Source organism: Cavia porcellus, unplaced genomic scaffold (genome assembly GCF_034190915.1).
Source record: "Cavia porcellus strain 051 isolate PalLab524CR breed Dunkin Hartley unplaced genomic scaffold, mCavPor4.1 scaffold_26, whole genome shotgun sequence".
NCBI classification, from domain to species: Eukaryota; Metazoa; Chordata; class Mammalia; order Rodentia; family Caviidae; genus Cavia; species Cavia porcellus.
Window position 1 is genome coordinate 9,335,351 of NW_026947509.1, and position 23,835 is coordinate 9,359,185.

The following is a 23,835-nucleotide window of genomic DNA, read 5'->3' on the forward strand; positions in this document are numbered from 1 at the left end:
AACTCCAGATTTCCCAGATTTTAAAATTCACGATCATTTGTATCTTTGAGGTCTTTTTATTTAGTTAATAACACTTTGGGCATTCTTATAAAATATTGAGCCAGCAGAAAAATACCTGTGCTTCTTGTGCTGAGAAAAGATAAAGACCATCTCATTAGCCAGGCCATACTTTCGCAATTAATTTTAGATACCTGGTGCTATTCATCAAAAAGGGCAAGCTAACTTCTCTCTGATTGTATTTAACAACACTTTCACAGTACCTCACTCCTGCCAGAATTACAGACAAAGAAGACAGGGTTCTTTTGGAAGGGAGACATTATATTCCATCTCGAGGCTTAGCCACTTGGGAAAAATTCCTCAATATTTGTTTTAGAACAGTGACTAAACAAAATATTTCTTTGTGTTGCTTTAAGGTGATGTTTAACCTCAAAGATTTTCCTGTGTCTTCTTTAAAAAACAAAAACTGAAATACATGTGCATAGTTGATTGCTGATACTCCAGTGGCAAATAATAGCAGTGATTTTTGTTAAGCCAATTACTGCCAGATAAACTTTCCCGAAGCACCTATCAGTATTTAGGAGAGGGAGAGGCATTGGAGGTATCACAGTGAAACTTTAAAGTCGTGGCAGTGTTTAAGCTGTGCTCTGAATTCTGCTCCCTGGCAAATTGAGAGCAGGCAGAAACAATGCAGTATTGATGCGTTCTAAGTACCCAGGAGCCCCGGCCTTGCCAGCTCTCGGGAGAAAATCTTTGATTACGTTGGCCCAGTTTGTACAGTTTTTATCTCTTTTACATCCTCTGGCATTGTGTTAAATTGTCATTGTCCTAAAGCGTGTGAGATAGGAATGAATTGTCATCCTTTCGGTGGTCTGACAGTGAAATATTTAGCTTCCCTTTCCCCAGTCGTACTTCTGGGTGTATTTGATAGTGCCGAGAGGGCGTCACACAGCTCTGCGGCTTGACATTTGGACTGGGTTTTGTGTGTTTTGCCATTGATTATTATTCCCATAGCCATGGGTACTGCTATACACTGTCTATACCCTTATCAATCAATGAATGGACACCTAATGCTTTCAAATCGAAAGCTGTCGATGAGATGAGATGCTCACAGGAGTATGTTTGTATGCACATGTAGCATGCATGGGAAATACCTGGCTACACAGGAGAGGGAGAGGTGTAGTGCACAGGTATGCCGGTCAGGTTGTATGTGGACATTTCCAGCTCCGGTGTGACTCTGATCAGTCAGCTGCCAGTTAAACAGCCAGGGATGATTTTCACCTGGAGCTAATATTTCAGGAATTTGCCAGATCAGATTGAAAACCCAATTGACTTCAGAGCTACATATTAGACAGACCACGGATAACCTAATAAGTTCATTTGCTTCTGATTTTTTTTAACATTTAAATGATTGTCATTCATGTATTCAATAGCTAGTGATCATAAATAATTTGTGAAATAGGAAATAGACTATTGATATTAAATGCATAATTGAATGGGTTGGGCCTATATCCAAGGAATTAAATTTAAAATAGCTCTTGGCTACACTGTTTCTTATCTAGTTGGGCCTGATAAATATATCTAAATGCAAAATATGGTACCTTTCGAAAACATCCAAAATGAGGGCTTCTTTACTTGTACTGCATAAATATGCCATTTTATTATTATTTTTTTGCTAAAGTAAGTCTATTAAATTAAGTATTATATTTTCATAAAATGCATCAGATTTCCACATTGTTTAATTTAACTCTAGGATGTAAGTTTAGAGAGGTCCTTGATTTTACTTCAGTAAATCTGGGTATGGAAAGAAAACATTTGCACAACTGTTCTCCTGTTCTTATAATTTTTGTCCTAATTCATATCCTCTTTCGATTCCCTAGATTCATTTCCTACTTTTATTTATTTGTGTAGCATTCTCTCACATTAACTTTCACTGTGTATTTTTTTAAATCCTGCTAAGTGCTTTTTCATACCATCCCATCAGATCCAAGTTAGCTGTCTTATTTCTGAGGTTGGTAGGTGACAGTTTTCTGCCTTTTGAAGGTTTCACCTGGTCTTTTTATTCTTGGTTCACATTCTTATTAGACTTACACTTCCTAAGGTCTGCTAATAAACAGTAATTTCCACTCAGAGTTGTAGGAAACACGTCTTTCCTTACTATTTTTTTTCTCCAGAAGTACCAGATATTTTTCTCTGATTTGAACAATATTTCTCAATATTTTTTGAATGTATTTCATAATCAAGGCTCTCAAAGAAGATTTGGATCTTTTGTGTCTTATATACATTACTCCTTTTTATGGTTTTTGAAAATAGTTTTTAATTGCTTGGGGAAAGCTTGCTGTTTGTGGTTTCATTTCTTCAGATGTTATGTCACTTTAATTTATGGCTGAGCACATATATATGTATATATACATACATACATATATTTGGAACTCACTAAAAGCAAAACAATGAAAGAGAACATACAAGGTTTTTAAAAAATTAGCTGCACACTGGTCAATTAAAGTCCATTTCAATCTGCTGGCATAGTTGTGTGTGTCTTTGACTATGGCTAGAAAACACAGGACTCTAGCTGTTAGAAATGCTACCTAAGGCTACCTGGAATTCTCTTCTATAAAATAGTAAATGAAAAATCCTGACTTTTGGCATTTAAACTCTGTTAAAAACTCACAGGAGGAGGGGTCTACTTAGATTCTAAGCAAACAGTATGAAAGTGCATTGATCACTTTAATTTTAAAAAGCAGTTTTTGTCACATGCAGTCTCCTTTGCCTTCTCCGCTTCTTTTGAATGAAACGGAATTGCGTATATACTCTCATCATTGTGCTCGGAACTGCACCTCTGTGTAATATGCGTTGGCACCACTTACCTAGCCAAAGAAAACAAATTAACATTGGACGGACCAGGGCTGTCAGGCACCCCACAGATGCGTCAGTTTAACTTTGCCCCACCGTGCACCTTCGCTGCAGACAGTTGCTTACGATGGTGCTGAATAGAGGCAAAGCTACCAATAAATTCTCAGTTCTATCAGAGACTGATGGATGGTAGAAAGCCAGCTTGCTTGCTGACTTACCTCTAAACACTATCTATAGGAATATAGATAGCATAGATAATAATGAGTTTCACAGAACTGAAGCTCATTCGAATATTTCTACACCCTTGCATGCAAAGTGAGGTATTCAGACCACGTCTCTGGAGTGGGCAGCTCTTACCTGGGAAGCAAAAACTCAAAGAAGTGGAGAATCAGAAAGGGCCACGCAATCGACCCATTGTTAACAGGAGGTATCTCTCTTTGATGCACCTTACATACATTTTTCGGGGAAAAACACTTATGCATGCTTATTCAACATGTAAAAAAATAAGTAAATCAAGAATTTGTGCACAGAACAGAGGCATAAATTCCTTTCTTTTCTCCACGATCAGAAGGACAGCTTGGGCCATGAGAACTCCTTTTCCATCTTCTCTAGAAACATTTTACTTTTTATGACTGTTGAGAAATTATCCAAAGGCTTATAACACAAATACATCCCCTTTCCTTTTAATACTCACAGTGTGAGTTAAACATTTTAGAACCTATCCTTTACAAGGCAGTTGGTATGGGACAATAGTGTAAGAATTTGCTTTGAAAGGATGATAAAAATGTAATATTCAAATAGTAAATATTATCTGCTGAGTTAGCAAAAACAGATTGTTTGCCACACTGCAGACCGGGCTGAGATACTTAGTTTAAAAAATTGCACATGTAAAGGTCTTCTTTTGTTGACTGCCCTGTGCCACTATTAATTCCAAATTATTGAAGTAGCAATTTAGCTTCTCCCCACGTGGAAGATGGCCACATTAAATTGTATTCATTTTCCCACCCACGGGCAGCATTCCTGTAGTATTTTCTCTCCAGTCAGGAATCTGCCAACACAGATGACGTGGGGGTGCAGGGGAGAACAACACACCTGTAGCCCACTGTCCGTGATGAGAGAAAGGGAGGAGTGGACGCCTGATGGGGAGCAAGGCTTTCCTCTGCAAAGTGACCGTATACAGTTGGCGCCAGGTCCTGTGAGATGACAGAAGGGTCCCTTTCACCCGCCTCATCAGTCATGGGAAGGAACCGGCAGCTGAATTGTACTGAGCCCCACACGTGGCCCATCTGTCTTGCTGTCCACTAGCTCGGGGGAGGGGGCTGGCAGGCTGGGAGTGTTGGGCTCAGGGCAAGCGCAGGCCATCTTCTCTCCTCGCCTCGCTTTTCCCTCTGCAGAGCAAGTCGAGGAGCAGGCGGGCACTGGATGCCCCCAGCTCTGCTGCAGATACTCCTCTCCAGGACCTGGGCTAGGTTGGCACCCAGTTACTCAGGTGGATTTCCGGTTTCTCTTTGGTCCGGGGAATGTCACTGTTGATGTTCATGCCTGAACCTGACCTAGCCATGGGGTGGGCCTCCCCAGCGCCCAGGGACCAGGAACTGGACTCAGCAGGTTTCTGTCCACAAATGTAGAGGACAGGCCACGTGTTTAGGTTAATGGGTGGGAGGAATGTTTTTCATATTTCCTATGGAGCTGTTCAGTTAGGTCGAGAGAGTAAGAACAAGAGGTTACATTCTCAATGGAATCTTTATTTCTTGATCTTCTGGTGAACCAAACTGTAAAGAGGCGCTACGGGGCTTCATGGTTGGAAAATCTGTGGTGAGAAGGCACTGCATGTGACAGGCAGCCTTGCTGTCTCTGGGGGGACACTGGGGGACACTGTCTGTGGGCTTACCTGGCTTGCATCCTGAAGCCTCCCCCACAAGACATGGCGCTGCCCTCAGCTCTGAGATGGTCCCTGCACTCCTTCCTGTCTGTTCGGAAGGCCGGAAGGGTTGTTGTCTTTGGTAGAGAGGGAAGTGCCTGGTGGCCTCCTCTGCATCCTCGTTGGCTGTGAATTCCAGAGAGGTGGCTTTCAAGGCCCCCTATTTGTTTTCTTTTGGCTTCTGTTTGTGGTGCATTCTAGTCCAGTGCTTTTATAGTGTTTTTTTGATTGTTGTCAGTTTGGGATACTCTCCGTTGGCATTTTTGTGAAGTTAATGTCACAGCAGTCAAACCCTTGGCGAGCTGGAATCCGGCTGCAGTGCACTGAGGAGAGGACTTCTATTTGATTGTGTGTAAATACAGTTAGTTAGCTGGGCGTTTATCAGATGGCTTGGCAGAGAGAGAGAGGAGCTGTAGAGACTGTTTTCGGTCGGAGTGCTGTTCATGCACCTGATAAGATTGAGAGAGCTTTTCGCAATGCTGATAGGCTTTGAAAAAGAAAAGAGTAATCACTTCTACTGGCACCAGCTTATCGAGAATGCAGTAAAATGCCAACACTCTTACATTAGCGAAAGTAAATGTTTTAGACAATCTGAGCCCTTTTTTTCCTTCAAGTTAAACAAGAGGGGTGCTTTTCAGCTTGCCAGAGTGAATGGAAGGATTTGTTGCCTTGACTGAATTACAGGTGAATTTGTAAATAAAGAACCTTCGGGTCAGCAGTGGCGTCTTCCGTAAGCAGGTCCGTCCGCGCCGTCCCCTCTCTGGAGAAATTAAGCTTTGCTCTTAGCCACTCTGGTTCTATTAAACATCATTTCGGATGTCAGGAAATGCAGTTCTGTCCTTTGTCACTTGAATCTCCTTGTTTTTCCAGCAGATAGCGAATCAGACCTGAGGAAGCTTGGTGTGCCGTGGGCATATGCATGTCCGGGCATCAGTGAGTTTACACTGGCTTGTACAAAATCTGCGCTTTGCAGAAAGCAGTGAGATGAATTATAAATTCTGGGTGCTTTATGGAGAAGATAAATGTATTTGTCCCAGTGAGTCCATCTTAAAGTGCCTCCCCGGAGAGAGAGAATACGAGAGAGAGAGGTGGACAGAGGGATAGAAGGAGAATATTGGCTTTGCTCTTCCCATATAAACCATTCACTTTCTCAGTGCTGCCATTTTCTCTTCTTTGTAATTTGACGCCTACAAATAATTTGGCGTATTCAGATTTGATAAATGATAGTGCAAGAGCGGATTGATTGATTTTGGATTACTATTGATTACTCTCAATGAGATCACTGTGACACACTCGAATCAATAGTATTCGATTAAGCAAGGCACCAGCAGTCTATACCCTCGGCAGCAGGAGGGAATTTGGGAACAGAATGTTCACGAGCTGATAAATTGACAAAGCATTCAGCTTTAAATAGTCCTTTGTTCAGCCCTAGTTCCTTAAAATATATTTTACTGGAAAGTTTGTCTTTTTTGCAACTTGGGGCCTTTCTGTGGAAGAAAGGTCATCATTTTAAGGTTTATTAAATTTTAACTAAAAACAACTGGGCTCCGTTTAGGTGTGAAATAATTTAAGTACTCACTGCAGGCAAAGCTTCATGCTTTTGAGCTGTCGCTCAAAGGTTCCATTCCTCTATGAAGATGTCAATTGTAAACATAAAAATGCATCACTGGGAATGGAATGGTTTAAGATTCAAACTGAAATAAAAATTCCTGCCTGGGGAAAGCACTATAATCAAAATAAGGTGGTCTTAAGTTTCTTCTCCAGGTGGGCATGCTCGGGAGCTGGGCCGGAGGCGCCTGCGGATGCTGCACCTTGATCGAGCACAGCTAGGAGGATTTTTCTCTCCTTATCTCCTTGTGCGCATCACGCCGCCCATGCTACGTGCAAAACCCTAAATATCATTTGATCTGAACAGTGGTGCCGCTGCTCAGGCCCTGCAATCTTCCTGTCATGAGCAAACTTACAAAGTTGTTAAGGAGAAAACATCATTTATCTTGCATTGCACGGCGTGGTGGAGTTTGCTCTCCCCCCAGAGGCAGCATTATCCTGTCACTGCACCAAATATCTGAGCGTTCGTACTTGCAAAACCTAGTGTCAAGGGACATTTTACCCCTAGGATCTGTGTCCTCAAGGCCCTGAGGGGCGGAAGTCCTTTTTATTTATTTTTATTTGTGCTAGGCTGTGCTAGCACCCCGGAGCACGATAGGTAATGCTCTACCACTGAGCTACACCCCCAGTCAAGCTCAAATCTTAAATTTTATTTTCTGGCAACCAGGACCTTTGCACTAAACTACATCCCCAGTCCTTTTTAATTTTTTTTTTTAATTTTGAGATAGGGCTATGTTGTGAAGCTGCCCAGGGAATTTCAAACTCCTGACCCTCCTGCCTCAGTCTCCCTGAATGCTGGGATTACAGGCATGTATTGCCCTGCTCAGCTGATTAATATATACTTAGATGAATTCTCTTCCTGTAATATTTTTTCAGAAGAGCCCAAAAAACTAGAGGTGGCTTTCTGAGCGAAAATCAATATAAAAATCAAGTTTGGAATCATGAAATTACCTGTCAAAAAAACATCAAGCTTTTTTGCATGAAAGTAAGGTAATGTGATTCTAATTACATTAGGTCGAACTGTATAAAGTTGCCATTTTTGGAAGTCAAAAAAATGGTCAAATATCAGCAGTTTCTTCTGATTCAACCCAATAATTGAATTTGTTTCTATACTGTTGATATTCTGTAATCAAATTGGAAGTGACAGCTAGTTTTTGTTTTATGCTGGGCTGTGTCAGGTTAGGGAGGCACATGGATCTGGCCACTGTTAAGGCAGGTGCGTGGTGAGACCATGTGAACACCGGAGAGCTGACCAGAGCTGTGTCCGGTGCATGCTGAACTCTGTGTGTGTGTGTGTGTGTGTGTGTGTGTGTGTGTGTGAGTGTGCCCATATGTGTGCACATGTATGTGTAAGTGGACTGCTTCTGGGAGGGGTGTGCACTGTCACCTGCTGGGGGAACCTCACAGAGTTACACAGTGGCCGTGCTCTATCAGGGAACAGTTCTGAGCCCTGCAAAAGGCCACAGTGCCCAGGGTCATTGCTAAGGGAACCGGGGACAGATGCCAGCGCCCCAAACCCTGGATCCTCTCCAGCATTCCCTGAAGGGCTGCATGTGCTCTGTGCTGACCCTGCGCCTGCTAGGGTGTGCGAAGGGGACCCTACCTTACCCACTGCAGGGCCTGGTGCTTCAGCAGCTGTTGCCACTTTCAGCGGGGCTCAGGGAGCTGCAGGGAAGAGACCCAGGGCCTAGGGGACCCCAGTGTATGGGCGGCTGGTAGGAGCCCTCTGTGCATCCTGGAGGGTTCAGGCACAGCCCGGCTGCCAGGTGTCGAGGAAACTGGGTGCCCAAGGGTGCACGAGAGGGGTTGTGATGCCACCCAGGAGAGTACACGGGCACAAGGTGTGTCCTGACTGGGGTCACGAGAAGACTGGGTGAGTCCTGCTGGCCTCGGGAAAGCTCGCAACAGCTTACATCTCCTTTGGGTGAGGGCTGAGAGGAGGGAGAGGGTGGGGAGGAGGGAGAGGAGGACAAGGAGGAGGGGGAGAAGAGAGATGACGGCGAGGAGGGGAAGGAGGAGGAGGAAGGAAGAGGAGAAGGGAGAAAGGGGAGGGGGAGGAGGAAGGAGGAAGGGAAGGAGGGGAAGAGAAGGGACTAGGGGGAAGGGGGCTTGATTGTTGAGCTCCTTGAGGAAGATGCAGAGTGGTCCCACTGCTAGCCTGTGAATCTTCCCTTTTGCCACCTGTCTGTGGCCTGAGTCTGATTTATTGCTGGTCCTAAGACCAAATAAGAAATCCTTCCTTTTGATGTCTGCTGCCAGGCAGACGCGGGCACCAGGCATGGCGGGAGGACAGTGCGGTGGCCGGGACATCACTGCCCTGACCGCACTGTGGCCCAGAATGGCAAACTGCATGTTCTCTGTTCATTTGGACAGATACAAAGGGAGGTCAGCTGTGTTTGGGTAAGAATATAAACTAACAGCTTGCGTTTTATACCTGGTTAGAATTCCTGCCTTTCTCTCCTCTCCTCTTCCCCTCCTCTCCCTCTCTCTCTCTCCCCTCCTCTCGTTGCTTCTCCTTTCTCTCTCTCTCTCTCTCTCTCTCTCTCTCTCTCTCTCTCTCTCTCTCTAGCTGTATCTGCGTCAGCTTTACCAAACACAGCACTCAGGAATATAAGCAGCCCGACCACAGTGTTTTGTGGGTGAGCTACCTGGGCCCTGGGAAGCTTACTTACCAAAGAGAAGTGGGATTTGGGGTCTTTGGGGTCTGCCTGCTGGCTGCCCCCTCTGTAGCCCTTGCAGGAGGAGCCTTTGTCACATTTTGCAGGGAGTTGGGTTTGGAGTCAGGAGCCCAGCCCATCGCAGGCTGCCAGTCAGCAGCAGGTGTGAACAACATAAAACAGGATTAACACAGAGCCCACGTGTGCACTGCAAACAGAGGTTGCCTGGCTGTCCAGCAGGCCAGGGCTGGGGACAGAAGTCCCTGGGGCCTGTGCTCCCCTTGTTCCCTAAATAGTGGGTGCTGGGCCTTGGCCCGGCTGTGTTTAGGCAGGCAGGCCTCGGAAGGGAACATACTCCCTTCTCTTTCTCTGCTGTAAACTGTAGACACAAAACCGAGGGGAAAAAATCCTTCTAGAACTTTAGAGGTGAGGTAGGCATGGGGGTGGAATAAAAATTGGAGACCTAATTCCTAAACTAGGGTTACGGGTTAGTGGTGCACAGATGTCTCTGCTGGGTGCAGGTTAACACTGACAGCCATTTGTTTGGTGTGATATCTGAAATACGTAACACCACTGTACATCAGAGGCACGTTACTGGTTGGCTTCCTCCCAGATTTATCTGCCTCATTCATATGGCTTAATTCATATTTTCACCTAAATGGGCAAGCCCAAATAAAATAATTTTATTAAAGGTTTACATCCTCCCCTTGACTGAGTTTTTAAAAATCATTCCTACTAATTATGAACAAGAAAGCTTGCAGAAAGTTATAGTGTGTGTATCAAATGAGACACTGCATTGAATTTCTGGTACTTGAATTACTGTGTATTTTGATATGAAAGATAAAGAATATTCTTTTTGGGGGGGAGGACTGGGGATCAAACTTAGGACCTTTTACTTGCCAAGCAGGTGCTTATGCCTCTGAGCTAAATCCCCAGCCCAGAAAGAATATTCTTAAATATCTCTCTCTTTGAACATACTAAATCTAGTTTGTACTATATGTTAGATTCAACTTTGGATATCTTGTCTCTTGTTAGGTTTAGAATGAGTCATGTCTTGAAATTTTATAATGTGGTCATATCCAATAGAGATCTGAAATAAGGAATAACCATTCATTCAGGTAGAGAAATTGTATTTTGTATACACACAGGCACACACTCATGCATACACACATGCACATACATGCTTTCAGCACGTGTGAATGAAGTTTTTCACATGTGTGTATTTCGCTGATTTTTAATACTCTAAAAGTATGTCCAAGTGGACATTTATCTAAGATGAATCTGTTAAAAAAATCACACATTTATAAAAAATAGTTTTGAAATGTCCTAAATCAAAATTTTAATTGTCATTGTTTTAGCAGTGTCTTGGTAATATGTACTATCTTTATTAGCTTTTCTGTCCAAGACTAAAATTGTAATTACTCATTTCTTTAGCCTTTCCTGATGCTTACTTTTTATTTTTATTTTTAATGTTTGTGTGCGTGTGTGATTCTGTTCCTAATTTTATTTCAGAATTACTGTTGTTCAGAATTATCATTATTGGCACCTTAACTGTGGGAGTTTTAACACACCAAGTATATCCAGGTCACTAGGGACTATACAAATCCTAAAACGTATATTTTAATTTCACAGTCACTGTCTTTAAAGTTAATTTCGTGCTGCTTGCCTGCTAGTGTCTCTCCCCCTAAGAAATGCCCATTGCTTTCTGTTTGGTATTTTTAAGCACCTCTGTCACATGCATTAATTAGCTTGTAGGCTCAAAGCTTAGTGACAGCTAACGAAATCAGGTTTAGGAGACACCAGTTTGACAGTGATGTTTAGAGTATGTTTACACCTGACTCTCTTGTCACATGGATTGCTTACAGTGACTTCTCACCTTGCCTCAGAAAGTTACATACCTTCCTTCACAGTTTCTTAATCAGTGAAGCCTCCCTTTCATGTTTTTTTTTTTTTGTTTGTTTGTTTTGGTTTGTATTTTTGAGACAGGGTTTCAGGAGCTGGGGATTTAGCTCAGCGGCATAAGCACCTGCCTTGCAAGCAGGCAGTCGTGAGTTCGATCCCTGGTACCAATTAAAAAAAAAAAAAAGAAAAAGAAAACAAGACAGGGTTTCACTATGCAGTTCAGGCTGGCCTAGAGCTCTCTTTGTAGCCCAGGCTGATCTCCAACTTGCAGTGATCCTCCTGCCTCAGCCTCCTGAGTGCTGGGATTACAGGCATGTGCCACCACACCCAGCTTGCCTCTTTCATATACCCGGCTTTCCTCTTTCATGTTTTAACCTATGTTTTCCTAATCATTCATGCAAAAATATCTGAGTGTCTGTAGGTACCATGGTAGGTACTGAGATTCTGAAATAAATGATAAAAATGTCAAATGAACACAGAACACGTTTGATTTTTAGGTAGTGCTATTTTTAGCCAAAACATTATTTTTAGTTTCTCCCTTTTTTTTTTTTTTTTTTAAACTAGTGTGTGGCTTGCAACATGAAACGGTGACACTTGTCCTGGGGGATCAGTAGCTAGAAACCCGAGCAAGCCACAGTTCCCGTTCCAGGGCCCGGCCCTGGCTGTGCAGACCTGGGGGGCCAGCAGCCTCCTGAAGGTATGTGGGCAGCTGGGGTGTCCTGGGTATCCCAGGATGGATCAGGGCCCTGGTGCTCAGGGCAGCTGTGGTCTCGTGGAGTGCACTGTCTCCTTCTCTAGGGATTTCAGGGTTTGAAGACCTGGTCATCAGAATTGCCACTAATTCTTAAAATGCTCCAAATTCTTTGTGCCAGTGTCGGTTTGTTTTCCTTTTTTTAAACTGGTGAAAACAGAGTTAAAGTGAAAACAGAAAATTCCTTAAAAGATCTTGGAAGAAAACACATTGCTGAAGTTTCAGGAAAAGCAAAGGAGATTCAGTTGAACTTGAAAAGGTGTGCGTTACTTAAATTTGGGGGAAAGGTTTGATTGAGTAAACTTATTTTAATCGAAGTAACAGACTACTAAAGGCAGTTGTTTTTTTGTTTTCTTTTGTCTTGTTTTTGAGATAAGGTTTCACTATGTTGTTCAAGCTCGCCATGAGCTCATTCTATAGCCCCAGCTGGCTTTTAACTTGTGGCAGTCCTCCTGCCTCAGCCTCCTGCAGGTTAGGGTTATAGGTGTGTGCCACCACCCCTGGCTGAAGGTAGTTTTCATAAGCAAATATCTCCCTTAAATTTGAGATGATCCCACAGCTATTGTCTATGCCCAGCCTTCCTGCAAAATGCCAGGTAGAGTTCCCCAAAACCTGGACTTTGAATTTCCCCCAGGACTTGGAGAACTGAATTCCAAAGCAGCTCACCCTCTCTTTGCAGCCCCTCTGAGGTGGATGCATTGGATTTAGGTGTTTTATGTATTTGTTTCTTGAAGACACAGATTGCTTTGCTCCAGGTCATTAAAACGACTGCCTTTCACGTTGGAGATGTTTATAGATAGGGACCAGTGAAGTGAGGTGGTCAGCTTTATATTGGCCTCAGTTAAGTTGATAGAAGGATTAAACTCACAGGGTCTCGGTCCTGTTGGCAAGCGGCGTATGCCAGGAATATCTCGGGAGAGTTGTCAGGTGTTATGCTCAGTTAAAATTTTTGCTGCATGTGGCTGTCTCCTGGCGGCTCGGCCTCCGGTACTTTGGGTTCTCACTGTGGCTGATACATGGCGCTAGTTCCTGTGTGTTCCAGTGCTGGAGGTTGCCAGGCTTCGGAAGGGAAGTGCCACACTTTTCAGAATGGCAGTAGGAAAATGAGACGCAGAATATTCCAGCTTGGGCCCAGCCGGTATTTTCCGAAGCACCAGAAGACCATACAGGTTTGCGTTTGTGCCCCTCCCTCCCTGGAGCAGAGGGCTCTAAGCACTCCCACAGCCGTGGGGAGAGACCTGCCCTGTTTGTGCAGTTTGCAGAATATTTAAAATAAACCCTTATTTTACCCGTTCTGTGGGCTGGAATTCACCCCTCGGGCTCCCCGGGACCCATGTGCTCCTCTGAGCCGAGGTAGAAGGCTCTAAATAGAGGCATCCACCTCTATGCACAATGCCCGAGTGCTTTGCAAAGCCTCCCCCAGGTCTCATACAAGCAAAACCCCACTCCAAGGTGATCGCTGAAACCATGGGCTGAGCGCTGGGGGCTGGGCAGGGGCCAGGGCGGACAGGGCAGCTGGTCACCGATGAGCCCCCCAGAACCGCTCACTGAGGGCTTGGCAGAGCCCGCTTCCCTTCACCCCCACACGCACGGCCCGGCACACGGCACTAGGGTGATGCTAATGTACCTGGAAGGGAAGGCAGCGTCTGCCCAGGCAGGAGCCTGAGACGGGCGCCTCGCCATCTGCCCCACCTGCTGCATTCTCAGTCCATCTGGTGACTGCAGTGGCTCATCCTGGGCCTCTCCTGCGCAGCGCGCGGGCTGGAGCAGCAGTGTGAATTATTCAGGTGGTTGGGATGAATAAAGAGGGAGAGGGGTGGGGGGCAGGCGGAAGGAGGGGTGAGAGGAGCCCAGCCCTGCCTGGGTCCTGGCTGCTCTGGCATGGGAGGCGCAGTGGCACCTTGGCTTCTGGGTGGGAGGCGTGGATCCCCGCGCAGGTTCAGCGGCAATGGGTTTGTACAAAGGGGTCGCCAGCTTCTGGTGGGGCTTCTTCTGGACTTTGAACATCAGTGAAACTGATGCAATGTAGGATTTTTATAGGGATTGATTTGGCAGAAGTAAAGCAACTGTGTGTCCTTCTGGAAGGAGGCGTGGCCTGTTTGACGAGTGAATTACAAGGTAGATCAATTTTGGGCTTCCTCGCCAAGCTAAAAAAAAAAAATGAGAAAAATTTCTAAGTTAATTGGGTTTATGTGGCCAGCTCAGATATTTTAGTTAGTTACCGAATGCAGTACTGACCCAGCATACGTGTTACTGTGTATCAAATAGTGACCGGGAGACAGCAAAGGGTGGAAATCTGTACACCTTTGTGGCTTTACATCCAGATAAATCACACAGACAGGTACCAGTGTCCCCAGAATCATGTGATGAATACAAAAAAAAAAAAATACTTAAAGTAAGCTGGAGTCCAAAAGTCATTTCTTTTAAAATATCTTTATTGAAATAGGAAAATTTAAACCAAATGGCTTTTGAATACTTTGTACCAGCATTGTTTTGGATCTAACAAAATAGTTTTGTGAGGCTGTAATTGCCAGGAAGTCCAGCAAGAGCTAGTTTGTATAAAAATGATGGTAAACTGTAAATGGAAGTTGGAAATGATGGATGAAATGGGGAGGGACCAGACGTTAGACAAACTGTTCCTATTTTCTTTCCTTGGAAGTGGAGGATGGTTTTATTTTCAGGTGACAGTGGAGGCTTCATAATTAAATTAATTTATGATTTTTAGTTACTCCTTTCAGTGATATCCTAGACTAATACATGCATTTAAGTAATGTTACGTATTATACCCAGCATGTTTCTTTTTTAATCTATGATAAAGTCATGAAAAAGAGTGAGTTTATTACTATTTCCTCTCTTGCATACCTTTGGCATACCACATGATGTTCTGCGTTCTAGAGGGAGCTATATGTTCTCATGGTGAGTTCACTCCATTCTCAATTCAGATGCAAAGTAAATTTAATTGATTTTCTTTTTTGAGCTTTCCTTTAAATAAGCAACCTTTATTTATATCTGGAGTTAAATATAAATGAAAACAAACACATTGCTAATTCTAAGGGTAACCAGTAGCCTTCTTCTTATTATTTCCAAATAAAATGCTTTTTCTTTCTGTAAAATTTATTTAAGAATTGCTCCAAGTGTTTGAGATGACTTTTTTCTTTATATATACTGAGAATCAAACTCAGGACCTTGGGCTTGCCAAGAGGGTGTTGTGCCACTGAGCCGTTCATCTCTGGCCCTTTTGTCTTTTTGAGGCAGGGTCTCACTATGCAGTTCAGGCTGGCCTTGAGCTTACTTTGTAGCCTAGGCTGGTCTCCAACTCACAGCAATCCTCCTGCCTCTGCCTCGAGTGCTGGGATTACAGGTGTGAGCCACCATGCCTGGTTTGAGATGATTTCTTTTCGTTGCATTTAAAACTGTTTTCTAGCATCAAAAGGTACACTTCTTTAAACCAGGTACTAGGTGCAATGCCAGGATGGTCATAAACTTAGGTGATTCTTTTGCTTCTCTCCTTCCTCCGTGGCCCAGTGAGTCCTCCTGGGACAGTCGGGCCCTGGGTTATAGGCTGCTGACCTGAGTGAGCCCTGGTAGACAGTAAAGCCCACAGTGTATCCAGAATGAGGCCCACACCCGTCCTTTCGGGTTCTTCCTCTAGGCAGTGGTCTTCCTCCCATGTTCACTGGGTGACGTACGTGTGCCAGTCTAACCATCCAGAAGATGCAGCGGCAGAGCAGGCATCTCTGGAAGGAGCCTGTCCCGGGCAGTCAGGAGATGCTCCAGGCCTGTGAGATACACAAGGACATCTTGTAGACAAACGGCCGCCATGCCTCCCTCCCTGGGTAACCCCACCTGTTTACCTTTGCCCGGAGCTGTTGTGTGTTCAGCCCACTCCCTCTGCTGATTGTGTAATATTCACTTTAAGAGTTGCAGTGCTCCATCTGTGTTCTGATGTCGGGGTGTCAGAGAGGCTCTGAGCTCAGCTGCCTGGGGTCACTATCATTCACACACACATGACATTGTCTGGCTACACAGCTGTGTCCACTTTGTATCCCGGGGTCCTACCACCCGACGGTCCGCAGCATCCAGCGATCACTCCGGTGGAGTGTGGCCCTTCCTACCCAGTGACAGCAGAGTCTCAGCACCATCCTGTCCCAGCGCGCTGTCTTAACCCTGTCTACTTCAAATTTTATGATGTCTTCACTTGCTCGTCTTGGACCAGAGAATCTGCAGTCTAGTTGTTCCTCTTTTATCTGATCGACATTTTCAGGACGGTGTTCTTTGAAGGCACACACAGCCCCCATCAGAAAAAAAATAGCAAGGAACTCCATGCCTAAACATTGTTAGGAATATTTAAAAGAGGAATTTTATAATTTGTCCAGGAGAATCCCAGGAGGAAATTAATCAGCATTGCTCCGTGCTTTTAAGAATGCTGACTTTATAATTATCTGCCAAATTGCTAAGTCTAAGGATTTCATTAGAGCTAAAAAAATAAATAAGGTGACTGTTCATAAGAAGCCTCTGTGGAACACATTACACATCTTGCAAGTAAAGTCTGCTTTTGAGGGCTCTTAAAGTTTGCTGTCGAAGGCTATGAGCTATCATGGTGAGCCAGCTACTTTAAATCCTGCCTGCTAATGGCAGTTCTGGAGTTATTAATTATGTGGGATCATAGCAAATAGTAGCATCCATGTTGCTTCTTAATAGCCACCGTAAAGAACCTCCTTATCCCTTTGGTAGGACAAAAAGAATGTGGTAGTGAATCACAGATGTTTTTAACGGCTTCTTTCTTAAGTGTGGAGGTTTGGTGATTGAGCTGGATTTCCCCAAAGTAAGGCTAATAACAGAGCAACGTCCCCTTACATTTGAAGACAGATGTCCCAAGGACGATGCCCAATTTTGTATTTTCTTAAAAACGTACAGATAAATCCTAGCCGGTGTGTGTTTAAAGGGACCCAGTGGTGCTGAGCCAGGTCCGCTGATGAGAGTCCACAGGACAGAGCGGAGAGGGAAATCTGTCACGGCCTCTTGGCAGGTGTTTGTGGTCGGGGTCTCCCGGGTGTCTCACCCACCTCAGGGTCCTCCTGGGTTGAGTGTCATGTTGGGTACAAGCATGGAAAATAATGCTCCTTGTCTTGGGAAGCATGACACTGTGGTCCAGGGTGTGGGTTTGAAAGCCAGAGAAATGGACGCAGCTGTGTGGAGTATGCTGAAGTGCTTGCTGAGAGCAGAAACTCAGCAAATACTGCACACCTTCCCCAGCTCCTAATAACGGGGTTGTCAGTGGTGCTGGGGGAAGGAACAGAACGGTGACTTCATGTCTCAAAGCCAAATGAGGCTTCAGCCTCAGCGGCAAATTCTGGAGCGCAGTGAGTCACCAAGAGGTTCGTCAGGGAAGCCTGGACGCGGTTCCTTCTCCATGCGAGCATCCTTATCACGCTCCAAGTGCTCCTAATTGCTGGATTCTTTTTCTGGAATTAGCACCGGGGAAAAGCAAAGTCAAGATAGAAACTGAGCCTCTCACTGGTTTCTTCCCTGCCTGGGAGGCTGCAGTAAGAATAGAAGCATCAAAATGTAGCATTTAATTATTATCATTAAAGAAGACGCAGAAGTAAATGTGGCCGGGCCTTCTAAGGGGACTGAATTGAAAGTCTAGGTTTGAACCCACGTCCTTAGCCCTATTATAAGAGAAGGTCTTGCTAAGTTGCCCAGGCTGGGCTGGATCTTGAGATCCTCCTGCCTCAGCCTCCCAAGTGCTGGGATTACAGGTATGTAAATAGCCACCATGCTCACCTGTTTGCCTGTTTTTTTACAAAGTGTCCACACACACCTGTCTCCTACACCGACCCTGTAAGCAGCACTGTCCAGCTGTGACTCTGTGAGACCTCTTCCAAGCCCTGCCACCCACATTCCAAGAACCCGGCTCACAGTTTTGGGTGTGCAAGTGTGTGCCTGGAATTGAGGCGCTCTTCTGTTGCTCATTGTCACAGGAGAGCAGGGAGACCTTCATAGGCTTGCTGCACCGATGGGGCCTCTGGTGTGATCTTCAATTCCTTGAAATGCTGGGGAAGTGATTCGATCGTCAGAGGAACATCTTGTCACCGGAAAGTTGCTGGTGTGGAGTTAGATCGCCACGGTGCGGATGGGGAAAGGGGGATTTTCAACACCCGAAGTAGCCGAGTAGGGTGGCAAATGCCAGCTGCCTCTCTGGACCTGGACCAACCACGACTGATGCATCATCCAGTATCAGCCTGGGTGGTGTGCTGAGTGGATTTATATACATTAAAAAATACAGGTCATGTACCTTTCCTGATAAATAGAAATAGGAATTCCTTGAAGCTGTAGTTAACAGACAAATGTTACACTGCCCCACCCCGGCATGGCCAGCAGGGCTAACTCACAGAGTATTGGGGATTTTGCAGCTTTTGCTGCCATTTGCACGAGAGCTTTCTAGACAGGAAGGGGCAGAAATCATCTCTTCCCCCTGTGTAACAAGTGAAAACGGCATTAGTTAAGGAACAATGACTTTTATTCACGCCACTTCCCCGGGTGCTGTGTCCATTTGTCCATCGGAATGAGCCACTTATCATCCCTCCGGATTCTCCCTCTCTCAACATCAAGAGTTATGAAAGGAGAATTTCATTTTTCCCCCGGCCCTCTGTGACAGGCAGACGGAAGATTGTGGTCATTTGGATTAAAAACCTATCCATCACCTCCTGCCGCCAGGTTATTATGACGTCTCCTTTGAATATATGAATTTCACACACTGCATGCTGGGACCCTAAGAATGCCGACTTTCCCGATAAATAATCCTCCCGTTGGTGATGGACAGCGTGGTGTTGCCATATTTTCTCACCTTTACACCATTCTTGCCCTCACCGCCTACCCTATAAATCTTTCGATTTCCTATTTAATGAAACTACCAGAGTAACAACACCCGCGCCCAGCATAGTTAACCAATCACCCGTCAGCTTGTGCCTATAATTGTTTCCTTGCTACAGATACTTTAGGTCCTCTGGTTCCAATTGGATACTGCAGGGTGGATAATAAGCCCATGACTTTATTCCTGTGCTGCTGTGACCTCCCCTGGCGGGTGGCGGGGACGCTGGCCCACCGTCCCGGCTTCCTGGGCTCCATGGGGAGAAAGGCACGGATGGAGGAAGTCTCCAGCTTCAGTCAGGGCTGCTGCCTGTGACCTGATCCAGCACTGAACTTTGGAGAGAGGCAGAAATATTTGCTGGTGGGAGAAGACTCAGGCAGGCGTGGCCAGGTCTCAAGAGAGTCATATATATATGTAAACTTCAGTTTCCCGAATCTCAAAACCTTAATTCCCGTGGCGGGGGGTTTTGGAAGTGCCAAGGCAGACTGATCACCCTTTTCTTTCCCTGATCCCCTGAAACTGGCTTGGCCCCCACCAAGCTTTGATGCTGTTGAGGCCTTGGACCCCTAATGCAGAGGGTCTCCCTGGTAGGCGTGCCAAAGGATGGTCCCAGCTTCCCCTTCCACGTCCCTCCCTTGTCCTGGGTTGGAGTGAGGAATCTCCCTGCCCACTCTGTTCTCCTCCTGGAGAGTGGACAGGTGGTCTAGAGGGGACCCTGCAGTGTGCAGCTGAGAATTCCTGCCCCGGTAAGGTCACCCCTCAGGGGACTCAGGTGCTTCTCATGAGGCACCCCTCGCTCTGTTCGAGGGTCCACATGTTTCGGTAGCTGGTGATGGATGCTGGCACGCGGGATCCCGGTGCATCATCCATGTGGCTAGCGCCTGCCAGGCTACAGTGGAGAGGAGCTGGTGCAGTAGCTGGCTCTGGCTGCATTTTTGCCCAGCTTTATGTTAAATTAATTATTATCCACATGGAATCTGATCAAGGTCTCTAACCTCATTAGTTTCTTGCATAACTTCCACACAACCTTAATTCTTAGCGTGGCTGTTTTGACCTAACCTGAAACCCACAGCATTTCCTTCTGGGGAAAAAAAAACCCTCATTCCTCTTCCTCTTCCCGCCTAGCTCCCAGACACCAGGAGACGTGTGAATTGGCTGCATTAAAGCTGTGGATAACAGTTAGCATAACAGCTTCATCGCAGGTACGGAGCAGGTGAGGAAAGTTTTGTGTCATTCTGTGAGCTGGTGTTGGTAAAAGGCGGAAAGTCAGCTACACTCGGACCCAGTGCTTAAACAAACATACATCACCACAGATCTCACAAGTCAAATAATTCAGTTTGTAAGTACTCTCGGCTCATATGCATTTCTGTTTCAAACTAGTTGCTCATTTATGTTCCCATTTGTTTATCCTCCAGTTTAAAAATGACTTATATGTGTGGTAACGGCTTTGTGTAATGTTTACCCTTTCCAAAGAATTTTTGTAACTGTTCATTTTCAGTATTAAATACTTGTGCGTGAGATAGGATAGGCATTAGTGTCTCATTCTGTATTTGTTTGTTTTGTTTTGTGAGAACGAGAGATTGCTATGTAGCTCGTACTGGCCTTGAACTCACAGTGTTGCCCAGGCTGACTGGCCTTGAATTCATGGAGAGTCTCCTGCCTCAGCCTCCTGAGTACTGGGAATATGGTATTTCTATTTTAAGAGCCAGATAGTTGAGGTACACTGATATACAGTACCTATTGATACTGTTAATTAAGGACAATAAAAAGTGGCCAGGAAGTTCTACCTAATATTAAGCAACTGCAAAATATGTCTATTTCTCCTGCTCGGGAAATGCTAATCTCGTGCCAAGTCAGCAGTGATCTTGCTAAAGAGTCATGAAGAACTCTGAAGCTGCCTTCTCTTTGTGGTCTAAGTCATCCTGATCTCTAAACTACTTGGTAATTTTGACTTTTCAACACTATTAGCCTTTGTTCTTGGGCATTTAAAATAACTAAGGTTTTTTTCTTTCACCTGTATGTTTTTGTATTATTTTAGTTCACCTATTGGTCTGTGTGAATTCAAACAGTCAAGCACACTGGGCCACTTACCGAGCCTATACTTGTTTAAGAAAACCAGGCCATTGCAAAATGAGTTTCTGGGATTTCGCAGTGTTGGGTCTGTGTTTGACGCTGCATCTGTGGCTGGCTATGCTGAGATACTGTCATTGAACACTCATGCTGTAGTGTCTTGTACTCCAAAGTGAAGGATCTAAGTGTGGAAAACCCGAGTTCCAATTCTGGCTGCATTGCAGTCTTCCTCTGTGAAATGTAAACCAAGTTTTTCCACACGGTTGTTGATAACTAGGATAGGAATATAAAATTTTCTTCTGCCAACACAGAAGAAAAGGGGGGAAAATACTTTCCAGAATCTCTTGGAGACATAAAACATTGTACCAGTATTTCTTCTTTTTGTTTATTTCGTGTTTTTTGAGAGAAGATCTCCCCTGCGAGTTCAGGCTGGCGTTATGCTCACTGTGTAGCCCAGGGTGGCTTCAAATAAGCTCACAGTGCTTCTTCTGCCTCAGCCTCCCAAGTGCCGGGGTTGCAGGCATGCACCCCCACATCCCGCTCAGTGTCTGTTAAGACCATTCGCCATCCCGTCTGAGAAGGAACAGAAGCAGTGTCCTCTGACCTTGACCTTCTGCTCCATGTCCTTGATCTTCTGACATCTAGAGTCAGAGACAGGCATTAAAAGTGAGGTCCTCATCCTACAGAAACCAGGCACAAAACCTCATGAAGCAGGGCTATTCTGGAGTTTCTGGGGCTTGGTCCTAACTGTGGGTGCAGTACCTTGAGGGCCCTTGGTGAACTGATTGGGTAACAGGTGTCTGTCGGGTCAGCTCTGCCTCATAACTAACAGGACTTCACCTCACCGAAGTGCCAGGCTATGTGTCAGGCAGGATACAACTTCCCCTTTCAGAGAAAACGTTGATTCAAAAGCCGTTGAGATAGAGGTAGCCTCAGAGGCACACGTGTGAGAGAGGACATGCGTGTGGGAGAGGACACGGATGCACGCCTGGGCTTCTTTCCCCGTGCCCTCGGTGCAATGCCAGCAGCTCACATGGCTGTTGGGAGTGATCAGCCCAGGCTCACTCTGAGAGTCCGTGGATCCGCCCTTGTGTGTGCACACACGTGTGTACGTGTGCATGTGTTCATGCAGCCTGGGTCCACACAGCGCTGTCACGGGAAGGTACTCGTGACCATGAACACATGCCAAGAGGAAGAGCAGCTGCATCCCAGGGCGCGACTTTGCTTTTGCAGCCTGCTTTGGTGACAGCCTGCACCCCTTCAGAGCAGTGTCACCCAGCTGGACCACAGGAGGGTGGGCCGTCCTGGGTGGTCTTGGGGCATCCATCTCCTTCCTTCCTTCCCTCTTGCATGGTGGTGCTGGGGACGCAGCCTGGGCTTTCTGCACCTCTGTCTTGTCTAGGATTCCTTGGTGCTGGCCATCACGGGCTTCAGGTGCAACTTTCCACCCTGTGAGTTCAAAGACAGCCAGGCAGTGTGGCACAGACCTGTAATCTCAGCACTTGGGAGGCTGAGGCAGGAGGATCACTGTGAGTTCAAGGCTAGTCTGGCCTCCATGTGACCTCATGGCCAGCCTGAATCACACAGTGAGACAAGGCCCAGCTCATTCAGGGAAAGGCCTGGAACAGAATGGCGAAGGGCGGAAGGGTGGGTGGATGGTGGGGACAGAGGCCAGGCCACATTGAGAAAAAGCTTGATTTTAGTTCGGTCTTTCTTCTCCTTTGTCCCTGTCCCTGGCTGCCTGTTCTGCAGGACCTCAGCTGTGTGACACTCTGTGACAGTCCGACGCCCCAACCTGAGTTCCCGGCATCCTCCGCGTGCCTCACAGTCCCCCAAGCCTTCCCTGCACCCTCATATTCCGGGTCTGCCTTGGTGCTTCCCAGAGCGGGCTGTTTTGTGTGGTCTCATTGAAAGCCCACCTCTTAGCAGGCTCACTGGGCTCAGGAGGCTTGTCACATCACTTTCCCGTGCCTGATCTTTCATCTCAGGGAGTCCTGGGGTCTTGTGTTATCTCACAGGCTGAATGAACGATACTTCCTTTTAGGGTAGTTTTTTGCCCCAGTATTTGATGTCCACATATATGAATGCCTGGTTGGCCCACTTCGAGGGTGGAACTTTAGTAATATGACATGGCCGGTCCTACTTCCCACACCGAGGGATGGAGACAGGGACACATGTTAGCCGGCGGTTTAAGTGTGGTGGTAGCAACAGCTTCACAGTGGTACATAGCACAGAGGAGGAGGAAGATCAGGGGGACCTGCCGGAGAAACTGTTCTGTGTTGGGCTTTTATGGGTGAATAGGAGCTTGCAGGATGCATTACAGAGAGGGGGCAGTACACTCCACCAAGCATCGTTGTGAGCCATGCCTTGCGGGAGAAGGATGCTGGCCCCAAGTGCGAGGTGGCTCTGGCAGAGCCCTCGGAGGCTGTGAAAGGCACCTTGGTTCCCTCTGAAGCTCTCTCTGGGACAGACAGGGCTTAGCTTCTCTTTCCAGGAAAACCTGCAGAGCCTCGATCTCATGTGGACACCACACCCTGTGCCACATGGCTGTCTCAGCCAGGCGGGTGGGAGGAAGGGAGGTTAGCCCAGGACGCTGACCCTGGTGCTGCAGCTGAGAATCCGCGGCAGATTGGTGAGGAGAAACCCATCCCGCTGCTGTGAGTTACTGTGCAAAATCCTCCATCCCGGTGGCTTCCTCGGAACTGCCTTTTTTGAAATGCATCCATTACCCACCCTGTTCTTGCGTTACACGTCCTGCTCTGGCACTTTCACCTTGTACGCGAACACCCTTAGGGCGGAGCCATCTGCCCAGCAGTCCTGTGCCTCTCTTCTCTTTCTTACTCCAGCTCCCCAAAGCTGCTTGCTGGTTGTGGGGGTGACTAGGCGTCGAACCTAAAGCCTCGCACTCCGCCGCTGCACTCCGTCCTGTGCCCACCTTCAATTTTGGTTTGTGAGACAGAGTCTCATGAAGTTGCCAAGCTACCTGCCAACTGCTTACTCTCCTGCCTCAGCCTCCCAGGTAGCTGGGATTATAGTCACATCTCCTGCTGTCCGTATTTCCGCTTATTCTAATTTCAATGGCATCTACTCCCTCACTGCAAAAACAAGTCCAAGGCAGCATGTATGCATGCATGTATTTAGGCTTTTTAAATATAATTCGGGCTGGCCTTGAACTTGCAGTGATCCTCCCAACCCACGTGAT

The 23,835-nt window shown here is 46.1% G+C and overlaps 1 protein-coding gene across 17 annotated transcripts in view; it reads left to right on the top strand.

Annotated features, from left to right (window-relative positions):
• Positions 1 to 23,835, top strand: part of Esrrg (estrogen related receptor gamma) — a 540,107-nt gene that overhangs the window by 342,843 nt on the left and 173,429 nt on the right. For 3 of the 17 annotated variants that reach the window (XM_013157679.3, XM_063236700.1, XM_063236701.1), the window contains one exon: positions 19,689 to 19,776. The exons of 12 other annotated variants lie outside the window; for them this stretch is intronic. The gene's annotated coding sequence lies outside the window, so the exon portion shown is untranslated. Of the gene's footprint in view, positions 1 to 18,937; positions 18,954 to 19,688; positions 19,777 to 23,835 lie in introns of those variants that run through there. 2 more of the 17 variants (XM_063236702.1, XM_013157680.3) reach the window with 2 other exon arrangements.